At 35.2% G+C, this 3,621-nt stretch overlaps 1 non-coding gene across 1 annotated transcript; it reads left to right on the forward strand.

Moving 5' to 3' along the window:
* The first annotated feature begins 1,442 nt into the window (after positions 1–1,442).
* TRNAS-ACU (transfer RNA serine (anticodon ACU)) lies at positions 1,443–1,516 on the forward strand. Its single transcript has one exon. It is a non-coding gene; the product is annotated as a tRNA-Ser (tRNA).
* Positions 1,517–3,621: the final 2,105 nt, after the last annotated feature.

Below are 3,621 nucleotides of genomic sequence, written 5' to 3' on the forward strand. Positions count from 1 at the left end.
AACAAAAAAATGCATATAGCAGAGGATAGTTTCAATCTGCCTAGCTCTGGGTTATGGGCCCAGCATGCTTCCATTGCAGTACTCTGCTGCACATGTAAGTGCAAGAGATCCTGAAGCACTCACTCATCATGGGAAAGTACCAATGTGTTTCTTCGTTGGTTGATGGAAGAAACATCTTACAAAAACTCTCCAGATTATTGACTTTTTAACGTTTTTCTAGGAAACGTTCTAGATGGATGCTTATTAGCCTTTGTCAGTATGTACTTTTTGCATAGTGTCTCTGTGGCGCAATCTGTTAGTGTGTTCGGCTGTTAACCAAAAGGTTGGTGGTTCAATCCCACCGAGGGACGTAATTGACCTTGTTATCAGATTTTGGTGATATTTAAGTAGACAAGTCAAAATTTCAAACCCCCTCTTATGGTGTAGGGTACCTGGCCTTCTCTGATGTAATCAGAGTTAGATTTGATTCAGTGATTTTATAAAAAAAAGCTAGGAAGCACAATTTAGCAGTGGGTTGCAGAGAAAAAAAAATATGCTGGCTGGAAAATCCAATTGAGTGATTAAACAGCTCTTCATTTTCTGGCTTTATTTTTATGCTAACAAATTTGTTCTCTGAAAAGTGTCCACAAAGCCAAGTCTCTGATTTACACCTTTGTAGGGATGGTTTTTCACCTAGTACTAAATTAAACTTGCTTCACTGGAAAGACAGCAAGATGCATCCTCATTTCAATGTCTACTGAAATAATACAGGTTGACACCAGGAAACATTAACGCCACTGCATCCTTGCTGCTTTCTCATGTGGAAGTCTGTTTAATGTGAAAACAAGGTGATATCTAATTAGCACACAGGTAATGAATTAAGAAAATCTTTATTTAAGGGTGAAGATGTTTCTCACAAAATCGTTGCCCCAATGTATCATTGAAATTCAAGCTGGAAAGATGATTTTAATATATCACTTGTACATTTTGTATTGCTCTTCTGGTGACAATGTAGTTTGTTTTTGTCAATTACCATTTTAATAATAGGGTAAAGAAAATTAAGTGGATTTTTGAAAGAAAACAATACTGTCAATATACTATTAAAACAAATTAAAATGGTAAAAGTTATTGTACTTTAAGTAAAAATAAAAGAGCTAAAATATCAATCCCAGTTTTGGATTACTTTAATTAAAAAAAATGCATATAGCAGAGGATAGTTTCAATCTGCCTACCTCTGGGTTATGGGCCAAGCATGCTTCCATTGCAGTACTCTGCTGCACATGTAAGTGCAAGAGATCCTGAAGCACTCACTCATCATGGGAAAGTACTAATGTGTTTCTTCGTTGGTTGATTTAAGAAACATCTTACAAAAACTCTCCAGATTATTGACTTTTTAAAGTTTTTCTAGGAAACGTTCTAGATGAATGCTTATTAGCCTTTGTCAGTATGCACTTTTGCAAAGTGTCTCTGTGGCACAATCAGTTAGTGTGTTTGGCTACTAACCAAAAGGTTGGTGGTTCAATCCTACCCAGGGACGTAATTGAGCTTGTGATCAGATTTTGGTGATCTTTAAGTAGACAAGTCAAAATTTCAAACCCTCTCTTATGGTGTAGGGTACCTGGCCTTCTCTGATGTAATCAGAGTTAGATTTGATTAAGTGATTTTATAAAAAAAACAGCTAGGAAGCACAATTTAGCAGTGGGTTGCAGAGAAAAAGAAAAATGCTGGCAGAAAAATCAAATTGAGTGATTAAACAGCTCTTCATTTTCTGGCTTTATTTTTATGCTAACAAATTTGTTCTCTGAAAAGTGTCCACAAAGCCAAGTCTCTGATTAACACCTTTGTAGGGATGGTTTTTCACCTATTACTAAATTAAACTTGCTTCATTGGAAAGGCAGCAAGATGCATCCTCATTTCAATGTCTACTGAAATAATACAGGTTGACACCAGGAAACATTAACGCCACTGCATCCTTGCTGCTTTCTCATGTGGAAGTCTGTTTAATGTGAAAACAAGGTGATATCTAATTAGCACACAGGTAAGGAATTAAGAAAATCTTTTTTTAAGGGTGAAGATGTTTCTCACAAAATCGTTGCCCCAATGCATCATTGAAATTCAAGCTGGAAAGATGGTTTTAATATATCACTTGTACATTTTGTATTGCTCTTCTGGTGACAATGTAGTTTGTTTTTGTCAATTACCATTTTAATAATAGGGTAAAGAAAATTAAGTGGATTTTTGAAAGAAAACACTACTGTCAATATACTATTGAAACAAATTAAAATGGTAAAAGTTATTGTACTTTAAGTAAAAATAAAAGAGCCAAAATATCAATCCCAGTTTTGGATTACTTAAATTGACAAAAAAAAAATGCATATAGCAGAGGATAGTTTCAATCTGCCTACCTCTGGGTTATGGGCCCAGCATGCTTCCATTGCAGTACTCTGCTGCACATGTAAGTGCAAGAGATCCTGAAGCACTCACTCATCATGGGAAAGTACTAATGTGTTTCTTCGTTGGTAGATGGAAGAAACATCTTACAAAAACTCTCCAGATTATTGACTTCTTAAAGTTTTTCTAGGAAACGTTCTAGATGAATGCTTATTAGCCTTTGTCAGCATGGACTTTTTACAAAGTGTCTCTGTGGCGCAATCAGTTAGTGTGTTTGGCTACTAACCAAAAAGTTGGTGGTTCAATCCTACCTAGGGACGTAATTGACCTTGTGATTAGATTTTGGTGATCTTTAAGTAGACAAGTCAAAATTTCAAACCCTCTCTTATGGTGTAGGGTACCTGGCCTTCTCTGATGTAATCAGAGTTAGATTTGATTAAGTGATTTTATAAAAAACAGATAGGAAGCACAATTTAGCAGTGGGTTGCAGAGAAAAAGAAAAATGCTGGCAGAAAAATCAAATTGAGTGATTAAACAGCTCTTCATTTTCTGGCTTTATTTTTATGCTAACAAATTTGTTCTCTGAAAAGTGTCCACAAAGCCAAGTCTCTGATTAACACCTTTGTAGGGATGGTTTTTCACCTATTACTAAATTAAACTTGCTTCATTGGAAAGGCAGAAAGATGCATCCTCATTTCAATGTCTACTGAAATAATACAGGTTGACACCAGGAAACATTAACGCCACTGCATCCTTGCTGCTTTCTCATGTGGAAGTCTGTTTAATGTGAAAACAAGGTGATATCTAATTAGCACACAGGTAATGAATTAAGAAAATCTTTATTTAAGGGTGAAGATGTTTCTCACAAAATTGTTGCCCCAATGCATCATTGAAATTCAAGCTGGAAAGATGATTTTAATATATCACTTGTACATTTTGTATTGCTCTTCTGGTGACAATGTAGTTTGTTTTTGTCAATTACCATTTTAATAATAGGGTAAAGAAAATTAAGTGGATTTTTGAAAGAAAACAATACTGTCAATATACTATTGAAACAAATTAAAATGGTAAAAGTTATTGTACTTTAAGTAAAAATAAAAGAGCCAAAATATCAATCCCAGTTTTGGATTACTTAAATTAACAAAAAAAATGCATATAGCAGAGGATAGTTTCAATCTGCCTAGCTCTGGGTTATGGGCCCAGCATGCTTCCATTGCAGTACTCTGCTGCACATGTAAGTGCAAGAGATCC

Source organism: Pseudophryne corroboree, chromosome 5 (genome assembly GCF_028390025.1).
Source record: "Pseudophryne corroboree isolate aPseCor3 chromosome 5, aPseCor3.hap2, whole genome shotgun sequence".
NCBI lineage: Eukaryota > Metazoa > Chordata > Amphibia > Anura > Myobatrachidae > Pseudophryne > Pseudophryne corroboree.